The sequence below is a fragment of the Cricetulus griseus genome, chromosome 3 (genome assembly GCF_003668045.3).
Source record: "Cricetulus griseus strain 17A/GY chromosome 3, alternate assembly CriGri-PICRH-1.0, whole genome shotgun sequence".
NCBI lineage: Eukaryota > Metazoa > Chordata > Mammalia > Rodentia > Cricetidae > Cricetulus > Cricetulus griseus.
This window is the reverse complement of record NC_048596.1, coordinates 180,829,077-180,844,205: the sequence shown is the minus strand read 5'-3', so window position 1 is coordinate 180,844,205 and position 15,129 is coordinate 180,829,077. Positions and strand designations below refer to the sequence as shown.

General features: G+C 46.2%; 1 long non-coding RNA gene across 1 annotated transcript; it reads left to right on the top strand.

The window, feature by feature from the left end:
• Nucleotides 1-882: 882 nt before the first annotated feature.
• LOC107979629 lies at nucleotides 883-8,448 on the top strand. The gene is made up of 2 exons (XR_003483411.2): nucleotides 883-1,028; nucleotides 8,346-8,448. It is a non-coding gene; the product is annotated as an uncharacterized LOC107979629 (long non-coding RNA).
• Nucleotides 8,449-15,129: the final 6,681 nt, after the last annotated feature.

The window sequence follows — 15,129 nt, the reverse complement described above, 5'->3', positions numbered from 1 at the left end:
GAAGAAAATACAATTTAAAGACTCAGCTCCAGTCACAGCCCATTGGCATTTGTGTTGCCAGGCAACATGAGCTCCAGTATTCTAATTACCATACATCCTCCTGAGGAACCTACTTGACTCCATTTTGAAGGCAGGAGCCATTATGCTGTATTTTTTTCCAAAGATTTTATTTATTTATTATGTATACAAAATTCTGCTTCCATGTATATCTGCACACTAGAAAAGAGCACCAGATCTCATAACAGATGGTTGTGAGCCACCATGTGGTTGCTGGGAATTGAACTCAGGACCTCTGGAAGAGCAGCCGGTGCTCTTAACCTCTGAGCCATCTCTCCAGCCCTATGCTGTATTTTTTTTAAAAAATACTTTATTTAACTTTATTTTATGTGCACTGGTGTAAGGATACCAGATCCTCTGGAACTGGAGTTACAGACAGGTGTGAGCTGCCATGTGGGTGCTGGGAATAGAACCCGGGTCCTCTTGAAGAGCAGCCACCACTCTTAACCACTGAGCCATCTCTCCAGCACTGTGCTGTATTTTTAAAAATAAGTTTCTCACTGAAAGATTCAGGCAGATACCTAGACCTGTTCTGATACAAAAGCAAAGTCTTTAATTATTTAATGAGTTAACTGTCCTTCTGTCCATCTGACACAGAGGGTGGAGTAAGAAGGACCTGAAGGGACCTTGAGGCAAGGAATTTATTGGTTAGAGCAAGGGAGTGTCAAAGGGTCTGCAACAGTCTCAGGATTGGAGCACTTCCAGGCTTGGGTGATCTGTCCTGTGTTGATTGGTTAACTTGTTGCTACAGCCTATAGGCCTTCCCAGGGTGGCTGCTATGCTCTGTACACCACTGTAAAGCACATCCAGAGCCTGCCAGCTAACTTCTGATTGGTTCCTTGCCACATGGAGGGTGTCTGACTTCCTAGTGACCAGGAGGTTGGGCAAGATCAGGAAGCTCAGACACATTTTGCTGTGTCAGAGGACTACATCTTGCTTGGTCTGTCATGGCTACCAAAGCAGGGTACTGGGTAAGGGTCTGGTCCCCTCCCTCCCTCCCTCCCTCCCTCCCTCCCTCCCTCCCTCCCTCCTTCCCTCCGTCCCTCCTTCCCTTCTTCCCTTCCTTCCTTCCCTCCTCCCTCCCTCCCTTAGATTTCTGAGGCAGTACAAAGAAGCTGTAGTCTGATTTCATCAGGGTAGACTGTTTATTTTAACCCCATCCGAGTGAAGGGGTCTGCAAGGAGGAGATGGGATATTTGGAATGTATATAGAGGCTTGGGGATGAGGAAGTTAAATGCAGTTTCGGAAGGCCACTAGTGAGTCTGTAGTCTGTCCTTCCTGGTATTGTCTGCTCAGTCAAAGACTATCTTCCTGGATAGGTTGTTTCAGCAAAACACTTCCTTTCAGGCATGATAATGGCTTGACCATGGCCAGTTGTAACCTCACAGAAATGCTGTTTTTATAACTGAGGCACCTATCAATCTCACTATGTAGCTCTGGTTGTCTTTGAGCTTTCTGGATAGCCCAAGCTAACTCTGAGCTCATGATTCTTCTGCTTCAGGCCTTCTTCCTGTGTGGGAGGCATTTTCTGCCTAGGAAACCAGCTGTGGTGATTTGAAGGAGAATGGTCCCCGTAGGCTAATATCTGAGTCTTTGGTACCCAGTTAGCAGAACTGTTTGACAAAGATTAGGAGGTATGGCCTCACTGAAGGAGACGTGACATTGTTAGAAGAAATGTGCACTGGGGCTGGGCTTTGAAGTTTCAAAAGCCCATGCCATGCTCTTTCTCTCTCTCTCTCTCTGCCTGCCTGCTGCCTTTGGGCAAGATGTAAAGTTCTCAGCTACTGCCCCAGTCTCATGTCTGTCTGCTTTCCAGCCATGATGGTCATGGACTATGTCTCTGAAAATTTAAGCAAGACCCCAAATTAAATGCTTTCTTTTATGAGAGTTACTTTGGTCATGGTGTCTCTTCACAGCAACTAAGATACCAACCAAACTGTCTTTTGGTCTTCTGAGGGGAAGCTGGGATATAGGTTAGGTGAGGGATCAAGGAAGCAAGGGCTCAGCCCTTTTCACATGCTTCAAGAGGATCCAATACCCTCTTCTGGACTCTGTGGGCACCTACCCTCATGTGCACATACCCCCCACCCCGCCTCACACACTCACACACACACACACACACACACACACACACACACACACGCACGCACGCACGCACGCACGCACGCACTCACACACGTGTGCACTATTTTAAAACTTTTAAAGACATATTTATTTTCTTTTGTGTGTTTGAATGTTTGCCTGCATGTATTTATGTGCACCACACTTGTGCCTCCTGCCTTCAGAGGTCAGAAGACGGCAGCGGATGTGAGAGCTAAAGTTACATTTTCAGTTTTAATTACTATGCTTAAGAGATCCATGAAACAAAAATGCCTCTGATCTGCAAGCCCCTTGCCCAAGGACGATAGTTCCTGAAATGCTGTAGGCTATTGTTTATGACAGATAACAAGCCACATGTTTTTCACTCCCCTAAACAAGTTTGTTTGACCCATCTGAACCAGGTGTACTTGATCCCATGTGGGTAGGAGGTCACAGGCCAGAAGTACATCAGGATGTATGTTTGCCCCTGATTGGAAATACAATGAATTACGTGTTATCCTTCTTAAGCTCTTACTATACTTGATTCTGGGCCATTTCCCAGGAACCTGGGTATGGACTTGGCCAGAGCCCATCACCTGGACATTATTTAATTAAAGCTTGCTTGCTTCAAATTTGGCTTTAAACTGTGGTAGTGGTCTTGCCATCATGAAGGAGCAGAGGATTGAATCGGAGCCCTCTCCAAGAGCAGCAAATGCTCTTAGCTGCCAAGCCATCTCTCTAGCCCAATTTTTAAAAACGAAAAAACAAAAACAAGCCAAAAAAAAAACCCCTAATAATCTAAAAACTTAAAACTAATTACTTGGAAGTGACGTAGTTGGATGGGCCTTGTGATTATATTTTGCACTCCAAGTGGCAAATGACTCATATCCCTTTGGGAAAGTAAGTTTGGAGACGTGTGAAAGAAAGCGTTGGAAATTTGGCGTGGGAAGAGGCCAAAAACGGAAGCAGGAGAGGCACTTTTGAGCCCCGAGAAAGTGTGCTTTGGCTGTGCTTTCGCTTGCAGCAGCAACCAAGCAGAGGCTGCCAGTAGGGGGCGCCTCAAGCTCGCTCATTGAGAAGTTCCAGATCAGGGAAACCACCGTGTCTTCTAGGTCAGTACACAATGTCCCTGAATCCCAGTTTGTGCTACCTAATGAAACAAACAGTAACTCTCCAGGAAACTGCGAGAGTCCCTCCCCACCTCTCCTAGAGAAGCCCTGACTAGAGCAAGCCCGTGGGCAGCGTCAGGTGAAGCGAGGGACAAACAGGTAGCCTGGTATGTGCATGAGAATAGAGAGGTGCAGGGTGTCCACTTCCCGGCCTCCCCTAGCTGAGTGACCACACCTTGGCCTGGTCTACCACACCCTGCATCTATCAGTAGGTAAAATGTGGGGTTGGAGTTGGCCAGGACAGAACGTGAAGTAGAAAAGGCTGACTGTGACCAAAAAGAGAAGGCATGTTGATAATAACAGCAATGGTCTGTGCCTTTTCTCTCCCTCCCTCATTGTGCTAGCCTGTTTATCTGGAAAGAAAAGTTTAATGGGGCAGGGAGTTGACAATGCTCGGTTCTGGGGAATGAAACTGTAGGAATTTTCACTTTCTTTTTGATTTCGCCGACTACCTGGTAGTTAGGGAACAGGGTGGGAAAAGCCCACTTTCCTGAGCATGCGCAGCAGAAATGGCTGGGGAGTGGACAGGGCTGGCCCCTGACCCTGAGGGTGGGTCTCTCTCTCTCTCTCTCTCTCTCTCTCATCTCTCTCTCTCTCTCTCTGTGTGTGTGTGTGTGTGTGTGTGTGTGTGTGTGTGTGTGTGTGTGTGTGTGTGTGTGTGTGTGTGTGTGTGTGTATCCTATTTACTTCATGGAGGAGGGGACTGGGCGTACCTGTGCCACAGCGCACACTTGGAGGTCGGAGGACAATTTGCAGGAATTCTCTCCTTCCAACACCTAGGTCATCAGGCTTGAGGGCAAGAGCCTTTACAAGCAGAGCCCTCTAGCGGTAAGGCTGGTCTCTGGGAAATCAAGGAAGGCTCTCTGGCAAGGCTTTGGCAGGGATCTGAAGTAAGGGAGGAAAAACATTTCATATAAAGCCAACAGCATGGGTAAAGGTCCTTGACTTAGAAGGACTTGGATCCTATGGCCAGATCTGCCTGCTCTGTGTCCAGGCCGTTGGGCCACAGCTGGATAGGACTGAAGACACAAATCTTCCGTACTTCCCCTGAGCTGTGCTCCTTGCGAGGCTTGACTCCACTAAATGCCCACTCCATGGAAAGAAGGACAGCTAGACGCGTTTTCTGGCTATTATTCCCAATTACACCATGTTCAGCCTCTGTAGAATCATGCAGGAAAATGACTCCATTCCACTTTGCAGCAAATACAAATGTCCCATAATGGAATACCTTTGTGGTAGAAGTGTCTCACATCTGACAGAGCCCACTTGCTTGGCAAGATACCTGTTGGAATTTTTGTTGTTGTTGTTAACTGCATCTCACTGTCCAGGCCTGGCTACGCAGTCCAGGCTAGCCTCCAGCTCATCCTTCCACCTCCATCCCCTAAGTACATATTATAGGCGATGTCATTATGCCTGGAGTGATGGTTGCTTGTGATGGTAATTTTGATTGGATTAACAAAAGCCTAGGAGATTAGTGAAATGTACCCATGAGTGTGTATCTTAGTCAGGGTTTCCATTGCTGTGAAGAGACACCATGACCATGGCAACTCCTATAAAGGAAAGCATTTCATTGGGTCTGTCGTACAGTTTCACAAGTTTAGTCCATTATCATGGCAGGACATGGCAGAATGCAGGGAGACATGGTGCTAGAGAAGAGCTGAGAGTTCTGTATCTTGATCCTTGGGCAGCAGGAAGTGAACTAATTTGAGCTTCTGAGACCTCAAGCCGGCCCCCACAGTGACATACTTCCTCTAACAAGGACACACCCACTTCAACAAGGCCACACCTACTCCATCAAGACCCCATCTCCCTATAGTACCACTCCCTATGGGCCAAGCATTCAAATACTTGAGTCTCTGGGGGCCATACCTATTCAAACCACCACAGTGTGTTTGTAATGCCTTTTCCAGCAACAGCTAGAGCATGGTGAGCAGATGAACAGATGGTTTGTAATAAGTTGGCATTATTGAGAGGTGGGGAAAGGTAGAAGCTAGGACCTAGTTGGAAGAAGCAGATCACTGGGGACTCCTCTTGGTGGCTGCCTCTTGCCTTTGCTCCTTCCTATCTGCCATTTTCTCTGCCTCCTGGGTGCTGTGGAGTGAATTGCCCTGCTCTGCCATACTCTCTCTGCTGTCAACACTGGACATCTAGAACCAAGAGAGGAAGTAAATCTTCCCTCTTTAAGTTGCTTTTCATGACAGTTGACTTCAGCAACACAAAAAGCCTGACTAAATACACCTGTCTATGAGAAATATGAAAAGATTAGAGACTTGAACTGACCTCGCCAGATTCCTCTGGGTAATAACTCTAAGTTGTTGGCTCAAATAAATGAGTTTAGCCTTATGCTATGGACGTCAAGTCTCCTGGAAGTTTATCTATCTACAATCGGTTGTTTGAGGGGCAAGTCTGGGTATTTCAGAGCCAAGAGTATTGGGATAAAGCTCGAGGGGGGAGGTCCTTGAGTTGGGGACCATGGTGGATTCCATGTCAGGCAAGGGTGACCGAGGCAGAAAGAGCTGGGAAAGAACAGAAAGAGAAGAGAGCTGAGAGAGAGAAGAGCAGAAAAGAGTGTAAACGGGCAGGGGTCTGTCTTTTAAAAGGGTTCTTTGGAACCCTGGGGTGACCAGAGTACCTCCCAAGTGCATTCTGTCAGGTGACGGGGGGGGGGGGGGGGGGCAGGCCAACATAATGCCTGAATCCTTACAAAGGAGGCAGAGGGTTTATCTGCTTTCCCTGAGGTAATGGCTGTAGGATGTTACCTCCTGGCTACTAACTGCGTTGTGGGTGCTTTTCTGAGCCTGCTCCCCACTGTGTGGGAGATGCATGGCTAGTGTGTTGTAAGCATACTGTTGGGAAGCCAAACATTCTTTCATCAACCAAAGGCAAACTTCAAAGCCCACAAGCTTCCACCTGATCAAGCCTTCATAGAAGACTGAGAGCTGTTTTTTTTTTTTGTTTGTTTTTTTGTTTGTTTGTTTGTTTTTTGATCCTCTGTGGACTAGGGTGGCTCCATTAACTTTGAAGTTCATGGATGGACAGACAGACCCTTAGCCACACTTTACACTTGTTTTTCCAAGAGTTTGAAAGCTCTGCCGTAGGATATTCTGTGTGGTATGGTGGCCTTGGGTCGGGTGGACCAGAGAGGCGCAGCACTGTCATTGGCTGGGCAAGGGACCTCTGTTGAATTTAGAGTTCCTTTTCTGTATTTTCATGATGTTGGGCAGACACTTCATCTCCAACTGTGGGGTGATTATCGAATGAGGGCGGGGGATGTATTTGGGGTGTGGGGGTGGAGCTGGCCTCCTTTCCTCGGCTCCAGAGTTATTTCTGTCTGAAGAACTAGGACCTGTGACTGTAATCAGGGCACCCCCATCTCCAGGCTATGCTGGAGACTGGGTCAAAATTATTTTTTTTTCTTCACTTTAACCTCCAGTTTCACAGAACTACCTCCAGAGTGGGAATGTCCTCTATCTTCCATGCCTTTTGGGGACAGTACAGCCTCAGTCCCCCATGTCAGTCCTTTCAATCAGTGGCACTGGCCAGCCGTCCACTGTAGCCACTGTACCTACCTTGGCCAGCAGAGGAATCTAGAGCTAAGAGTTCCAGAAAGGCAAGAGCACTACCAACAGCAGAAATATGTCAATGGTATATTAATTAGTAACCTGCTGACTTTTTCTCAACATAGCCAGGCTTTGCAGAGGCCCCCTAGTGGTGCTAGAAAGAACCAGGGACCAAACAGCAGCTCTGTATGTGGCCACCAGGGGGCATAAACATGGCAAGAAGCACCAGGCATCTCCCTTCCAACTTTTGCCTGCAGCTACCCAAGCTAGCTTAGCACTAGGAAATGACACTTACCTGGAATAACATAGCAAGTGATGGGGGTTGCTTAACTCCTGGACTCAGATTTGGCTTTGAAATAGGCTGGTCCTGTCCCCAGCTAAAGCAAGCATCTTGACCAGTCTAATCTTCAGTACCACATTTGCAAATGAGAACTGTACCTCCCTCTCCAGGTATGGTGGTACATACATAACATTAATCTTGGGATCAAGGCAGAAGGGTCCTAAGTTCCAGGCTGGCCTGGGCTACAGAGTGAAATTTCAAAAAAGCCAATCTGGACATCATGGCACACACCTGTAATCCAATACTCAGTTCAAGGCCAGCCTAGGTTGTATGAGACCCTGTCTCAAAAAGAAAATTAGGGTAAGGGTATGCATCTTTAATGTAAGAGTATCATAGTACCAGTTAGATGGACCTAGTTATACCTCAGGGCAGGCTGTTAAAAAAAAAGCAAGCCTTTCTTTTTGACACATTTTATTTTGTTTTGTTTTCAAGGTTTCACTATGTAGTTCTGAGTGTCTTGGAACTCATTATGTAGACCAGACTGGCCTTGAAATCACAGACATATGTCTGCTTCTGCCTCCTGAGTGCTGGGGTTAAAGGTGTGTGCCGCCATGCCCTGCTTTTCTTTTTTTTCATCTTCTCGTTCCTCCTCCTCTTCTTTAACTTTCCTTTTCTTTTTTTTTTAAAGACTTATTTATTTATTATGTGTACAGTGTTCTGCCTGCAGGTCATAAGAGGGCACCAGATATCATTATAGATCGTTGGGAACCACCATGGGGAATTGAACGCAGAACCTCTGGAAGAAGAGCTCGTCCTCTCAACCTCTGAGCCACCTCTCCATCCCAGCTTTCCTTTTCTTAAGATTTATTTTGTTTTAAAATTGTGTGTGTGTGTGTGTGTGTGTGTGTGTGTGTGTGTGCCCGTGCGCGCGCGTGCGCGCGCACGCGCGCGCATGCATCCATATGTGAGTTTGTGCATGTGTGAGTGGGAATGTCCTTGGAGAAGAAGCAACTGGGTCCCCTGGAGCTGTAGTTACAGGTGGTTGTGAGTGTGGCGGGTGCTAGGAATTGAACTGGGTTCTCTTCGAGAGAAATATGTGCTCTTCTCCACTGAGCCACTGAGCTCCAGATGAGCTACAGCTCATCTCTGTAGCTCCAATTGCCTTCTTAAACACCTTTCTGTCTTTCTGATTTCTACTAGGAATAGAAGCAACACAAGGCCCATCCCAGAAGTTGAGTAGATATCAGCTTCATTCAAGTGTCAGAGCTGTCAGCCAAAATAAAGACCTCTTCTTTAGACACTACTCAGCCTTGGGGAATCTATTACAGCAATAAAAAGCAGTGTTTGGAATTTTACTGAGTTATCAGCCGCCCGGAACAACCACCCCCAGGGAACTCCTGCACTCCTTTATTTGTTGCTGCTGTGCTACCCAAGTCTTGAGTATGAATAAAAACATTAGATGATGTCATCACATCACATTTACATACCCATGCACACCACATTAAAATTACATAATTTGTATATGTAAATACAGTTTTGATTATGGCTGCATAATTGAATGTCTATGTTGTGGAACACTGTTCTCCAGGTATGACATGACCTTTATCCTCTTGAAATCAGAGTAGCCATTACTACCCATGGGAGACCCTTAGATAAAGGAGCCTATTAGCCTTTGCTTTAGCCTTTGCTTTGTGGAGAGGGGGAGGAGGGCTCACAAAGTGAGAAACAGTGAGAGATAGTCTGTGTAAGGCCTAATCCCTGGGGGAGACAGAGGTTTTCTTTGGTAGTATGGTCACCAGTAATTAGCTCATACAATTAAATTCATTAGTTCACCAAACTCAGATGAATGGAATCTTTTCTCTGATCTGTTGTTGTACCCTAGTTGGAGGACTAGCCATGCGTTTATCTCTTCCCAAAAAATGCAATGCAACTGTATCTTATTATTTATCACAAATTACTATTCTTGCTATTACAAATAAGACATTAGATTGACTTTTTAAATCACATGTATAGGTAAATTATATTTTCATTTTATTTCATTTGAGGCTTTTACTGGAAGACAATGCATTTACTTATATAAAGAAGTGTTAGAGCCAGGTGCAATGGAGGCTTTAATCCTAGCACTCGGGAGGCAGAGGCAGACAGATCTCTGTGAGTTTGAGGCCAGCCTGGTCTACTGCCACACCTGTGCTTATGTAAGGAATCCTAATCAAATTTAGTGTGTCACGGGGGTGGGCCTAGGCCCTATCCCAAAGGATACGATAGACTCTGATGGCATCCTATGGAAGGCATCACCATCCAGGGGGAGCAGAAAGGATATGTGATGGGTAGGGTTTTAGTTGGAGGGTAGGTGGTAGGGAGGAGAGGAGGGAGAAGGGAACTGAGGTTGTAATATAAAACAATCTTGTTTCTAATTCAAATAAAAAATCTGCAAAAAAAATTTAGTGTGTCATTTTTTTTTAAGGCATGGAATTAGGCAGGGAATTTTCTGGTAAGGAGGGGTTCAGAAGGAGTGGGAAGGGGTCAGAGAGGGTCATGGGTGAACAGTGTAAGGATTCAGGCATTATGATGCCCTGCCCCATGTCACCTGGCAGCATACACTCAGGCAATACCCCGATCAGCCCAGGCTACTACTTCACTACATAGTCTGCATGAAGGTGCAAAGGGCCTTTAAGAGAAAAACTCCACCAACTTCCGCTCTCTTTCCTGGTGTTCCTCTAAAGGGGCAGCAGGACTTTTCCTGTCTCTCTTCTTTCTCTCACTCTCTGTCCCCCTCCTCTTTCTCTTCTTTCCCTCCCCACTCCCTTCCCTTTCTAATAAAATCTCACTTAAGCTCTGTCTGCCTAGCATATTGGTCCCTCACCTGTCATAGAATCTGCCAAGGTTCCCCACTGCGATATTATAACAAACTTTCAAAATGCTGGGCTGGAGAGGTAGCTCAGAGGTTAAGAGCACTGGCTGCTCTTCCAGAGGTCCTAAGTTCAATTCCCAGCACCCACATGGTGGCTCACAACCATCTATAATTAGATCTGATGGACTCTTCTGCCTCCAGGCATACAGGCAGGCAGAACACTGTATATAAATATTAAAAAAACTATCAAAATGAATTATACACATGTATGAAATTGTCAAGGACAAAAGAAAAAAGAAGCAAGCAGGAGCCTGGAGCACTCTAAAATAGTTTCTGAGCATCCTACAGATATAAAAGTGAAAGAGCCAGAAACTAAGAAGGTTTCGGGAGTGAACATTTTCACTTACTGTAAGTTCAAAATCAGGCAAATGTGATTTGTGCTACTGTAAGTCAGAACGGGTGTTTCTTTGAGGAGATAGCCATTTAGTGGTGACTTAGTAGGGTTGAGGTTCAGGGAAAACACTGTTGATCTGAGTGCTGAGTGCTGAGGTCTGTTTAGTTTGTAAATGTTTATCTATCACATTAAAATAACATGTAACCATTTTCCTGATAGTCTTACTGTTTTACTTCTTTTCTCATTGCTGTAATAAAAGCCTGACTAAGGGAAAAAAGGCTTTGTTTTGGTTCATAGTCCATGGTGGTGGGAGATGTCAAGACATTAGGAGCTTGAAGCAGCTGGTCATATCACAGCCACATCAAGAAGCAGAGAGCAATAAACACATGCTGTTGCTCAGGGGTTTGGGTTTTTTTTTTTTTTTTTTTTGCTTTTGTTTTTGTTTTTGTTTCTCCATTTATACAGCCAGGAAATGGTTCCACCCATAATGGACAGATCTTTCCACCGAAATTATATGATCAAGATTTTCCACAGGCATACCAAGAGGTGCATCTCCCTCATTCTAGAGTCTATCAAATTGGCAATTAACACTATTCATCATGCCTACAATTTTTTTTCAGCCAGTGTTTCATATAACCCTGGCTGTCCTGTAACTCATTATCTAAACCATGCTGGCCTCAAATTCACAGAGATCCACCTGCCTCAGCCTCCCAAGTGCTGGGATTAAAGGCATGCACCACCTCACAACCCCCGCCCCCCAAGAATATATTTTAGATCTGGAATGTTCCTCCAAAAGTTTATGTGATAAAAACTTGGTTTCTAGCAAGTTGCTATTAGGTATTATGTGTGTAGATACATTATAAAAGATAGAAGGGAATTGGAGGGATGGCTCAGCAGTTAAGAGTGCTTGCTGCTCAAGTCCCAGGACAGCCAGGGCTACACAGAGAAACCCTATCTCAAAACACAAAACAAAGCAAACAAAAGGAGGCTGCTCTCCGGAAGGTGGACTCAGCACCTCACTTGGGCAGCACAGTAGAGCTGAACCTGTGGGCAGGGGTGTGGGCAAGCCAGCACGGATGTTGTGAGCAGGGGAAAGCTGTCCCCATCATTCATCTGTCACATGGTGGCATGGGCACCGGAGAGATGCCTCCTCCACATGCCATTGAAAGGCCCAGGAATATAGAAATGTAAATTGTAAGCCCAAACACATTTTGGAAAAAAGCTGGCAGCCACTGTTAACCTTCAACAACCACTTTCTGCCTTAAGAGCAGACATCCTGGAAGCCACTGTGTACAGAGGTAAACTTTTAACAGTTGTCTCCTGTCTCCCTGCTTACCAGCTAGGCAGGTACAGCAGACAAGGTTAGCTTCTAACTGTTGCCTTTATTGGACCTTCTGTGTTGTATTCCCTTAATTTTTAACTGTCCTCCTCCATGACTCTATTTTCTGCCTTGCATTCTTTCAGGAACAGGGAAACGAAGATGTGTCAGCCACAGGCTTTTGCAAACATCCTAAACTAACATCTTAGAACCAAAAGTTGTAAAACCTAAAATGTAATGTGACTTTAAGCCTGACCTCAAGGTTGTAAAAGCTTTTTGACCCACACTGGGTGCTTGATTTTACTATAAGAAGAGGCCCCAAACCAGCCCCCATTGCCACAGTTTCAGAAGCCCAAACTCTGCTTGTGGTCCCAGTTAACTGGTAAGCTTTTGGTGCCCCGTGGTGATTTTTTTCTTTTTTGGAATGAAGTTTGCTTCTGGTTTCATAGACTTCAGTGGTCTGTCCTCCATTATTTGTGTGTCCCTGGACCCATCAACCATCAATGCCTGAGGCAGGTAGAAGAGCTGGAGAGGTCATAACAGCAGGAGAGCTGTTCCTGCCCCTCATCACCTGCAGCCCCTACACCTTGCTTGGGCAACACAGTAGAGCTGAACCCTCTGGTGGAGGTGTGAGAGAACGGACCCTGGGGATGTGAAAGCAGGTGAAAGAAAGCAGGAGAACTGGCCCAGCCCTTTGCTTATCACTTCAAAAGGGGTGAATTAGCCAGGGCAATGCAGGAGAGCTCACCCTGGTGGTGAAGACGGGAGAGCTGGCAGGCTGACCAATCCTGAAATTAACCAGGCCCAGAACTAGGGTTATGTGTTGGCCCACCCCAACATCTACCTCTCTTCGATCTGCTGGATCATTTGTGAGGGGTGGAGGTGTCAGTCCTGTGGACCCAGGGTAGCAACATGATGTACAGGAGAGTCCTAGTGAGGGCCCAGAGTTGATGGTGTGGCAGAGACCAGGGGCCTCCAACCAGACCAATGATTCTTTGTGATGAACCCTGCATGTAAAAATGTATGGGCAAAGGGGTTTACAGGAGCAGGGACCAAGAGTGCTGCTGCTCTTCCAGAAGACTGAAGTTTGATTCCCAGTACCTACAGATGGCTCACAACGGCTTGTAAATCCAGCTCTAGGGGATCCAATGCCTTCTTCTGGCCTCAGTAAGTGCGCGCGCGCGCGCTCGTGCGCGCACTCACACACACACACACACACACACACACACACACACAAATACACTCACACTCACACAGAAGAGAGAAAGAAAAAGGATGACATAGAGAAGGCAGAGAAAGGGTTAAGCAGCAAGTCTGTGGGTCTATAAGTATTTGTTGTAGTATTCTTTCCACCTTACTGTGAGTCTGAAGTTATATTTAAAAGATTTTTGTCAGGAAGCACAGGGCCTGATTGCAGAGTTCAAAGTGCTGGCCATGCTTGTTTCTATGACCCAACTGTCATGTGAGGTTTCTCAAGTATCATCGTAAAGAGAAGAACCCACATTATCTGGCCTGGCATGGTCTGGTCTTACAGCTGCAGGATGCGGAGAGCCCATCTCTAGGCTGCTGTCCTCACACAAGGACTTAGTAGAGCTGGGAGCTTGGTAGATTCTTGTTTGTGAACAGACACCTGACTTTTTTTTTTTTTTTTTTTTTTTTTTTTGGTCTTTGCCCTAGACTCCCTCTGGCTTAGCTTATTTTCTAGCACTTCTCCATATCTCCCCAGCATGACCTCTGACCTCAGGGGTACCAGGCTCTGGACAGGCGCCTTGAAGGCTGTAAAGCCTGAAAAACTAGATGCTGATGCCCTGACCTGGACTCCCACGAGTTACTGGAACTGCTAGTTGGTGTTAATCTCAAGTGGCCAAGTTGGAGCTGAGGTCTCCAGCACCCTCCCATTCCGGGGCAAAGGACACATGTGAGTAACTCTGCCCCCCAGAACTAGAGCCAAAGGGGGTGAGAAACTCCCCTCTAGGTCCTTGGAATCATCCCCAGAAACCACTGGCTTCTGAATTTAGTGCTGGGGCCAGACCTCCAAAGGCTTGGCCACCCCCAAAATGTTTTTTAATCTTACCAGCCCCTGCCCAAAATAATACCATTAGAGCTTCTCTCTCCAGGGGAGAAATCACTTCCAGGCATTAGTTTCTCTGAAAGTACAGACCTCACTGTTGTATGGGTCAGGGTTCACAAACTTGGATATCTGAAAAACAGAACAACGTCTTTGTTTTCCTGTAAATGAATTAGATTTAGCTCTGAGCCGAAGTTGCAGGAAGCTGGTGGGAAATTCAGCCCCTACATTTTCTTCAGTGATGGGCAAAGGTCTGGAGGTCTTGGCAGGGGCTCTTCCAGTTACTAAGAATCTACTGACTTACCCAGTACCATGGCTCCTTTCAGTTTAGGGGTTCTCAGGTGACTCACATTTGAGATCCAAAGCCCTTTACCCCTACCACATCTATCTCTACCTCTAGGAAATCTGTTTTCTCTTCTCCTACTTTTCCTGCTTTTCAAACTCCCCCCACAACCCCTTTTATAAGTAGGGAAACTGGGCTTGGCATGGTCTTTAATCCCAGCATTCTGGAGGCAGAGGTAAGCTGAGGCCAGCCTGTTTCATGGCTCCACAGTAAGACCATGTCCTAGGCAGAGGCCTAGAAAATAATTCACACAGCAGACAGAAATGGTGGTGATAAAATCATCCCCTGGGAAAAGTGTTAGTGTGCTCCTAAGGGGACTTAAATTCACCCAAAGCCTATGTCTTCACTGTGAACCGGGAAACTCAAATAGAAGGATTTTGAGCCCCGTGGCAAGCAAGCAGGAATTTGTTTGGGGATATTAGTCTTTCTGAAACAGAAGACCCACCTGATGGAGTGACAAGAACTAGACCAAGAGTCCTAAATCCTAGCTGTCCTCTCCTACCTGCTCCAGCAGGTTTTGCTCTGTTGTGGCCTATGGCTTCCGTTGTTATGTCTAATGGTGTTAGGTGTTCAAGGCTTCCTCTGGCTGAAGGAGTTACACCTCCAACTCCACTCCTGAACATTCAGCAGCCATGGTAGCAAGGTCTCACTCCCCACTTCCCCAGGGGCTTTGATAAGTAGAGATGAGGTAGGTGCCCTCCAGAGCCACGGATGCCCAGCATCATCAAGAACTTGTAGTTTGGGGTAGAAACTGAGGGAGAAGATGTGGAGGATCCTAAGTCCTCCTTCATGAAAATCTGAGAGACCCTGGGGCTTACTGGCGCTAGGTGGTCCTCACAATGCCTGCCACAAGAGTGCAGCTAGAAAAGAGAAAGTAACCACCTGATCACCCTTCCACAACCCTCAAAAAACAAGAAACAAACAAACAAACAAAAACCCAAGAAAACAAAACAAGGTACAGCTGGAGCGATTTAGACTAGATTCACTGCCAGGACCAGGCTTGAAGTCTA